Source organism: Corvus brachyrhynchos, unplaced genomic scaffold (assembly GCF_000691975.1).
Source record: "Corvus brachyrhynchos isolate BGI_N302 unplaced genomic scaffold, ASM69197v1 scaffold90, whole genome shotgun sequence".
In the NCBI taxonomy this organism is placed as follows: domain Eukaryota; kingdom Metazoa; phylum Chordata; class Aves; order Passeriformes; family Corvidae; genus Corvus; species Corvus brachyrhynchos.
Window position 1 is genome coordinate 4,490,030 of NW_008236932.1, and position 548 is coordinate 4,490,577.

The 548-nt window shown below is 36.5% G+C and overlaps 1 long non-coding RNA gene across 1 annotated transcript in view; it reads right to left on the reverse strand.

Annotated features, from left to right (window-relative positions):
* Positions 1-548, reverse strand: part of LOC108445209 — a 7,836-nt gene that overhangs the window by 1,241 nt on the left and 6,047 nt on the right. The gene's annotated exons all lie outside the window — the stretch shown is intronic.

Below are 548 nucleotides of genomic sequence, written 5' to 3' on the forward strand. Positions count from 1 at the left end.
GGGGAGGGGAGAGGGGGGAGAACACAAGGTCATCTTGACCTATCTCACAGATAGAGCATATTTCTAAACCCTTGATGTTTTTACCTGACCTTGAAGATAAAAGAAGAATCTCAGAAGGACCATGCAGTAGAGAACTGTTTTTAAGTTATGAGAAAAGTTTAATCGTTCTTGACTTGAGCACTTATGAATCAGGTCAGGAGGCTTAAGCTGAAAACATTGCAACAATTCCAAGGAGAGAACATCAAAGTCTCTTCCTTTTTTCTTACTAATCAGTAGATAAAGGAAAGCCTTCCATTATTTAAAAAAAAAACCAAACTAGTGGGAGACTTAATTATTATTAATTTGAAGCCAGGAGACGAGTCATACATTCAAGAGCTAAAGGGTATGACTTTGATAACGCAGTGGTGAATATGTAAGATGTGTATTCTTTTTGGTAAAATCTTGCTACATTCATTCAGCATGTATTGGCTGAAGCCAAGAGAAACTTTTTAGGAAGATATACTGGTAAGTGCTTTGGCTTTTCCTCTTGTTTTTAAAAGACTAAAACC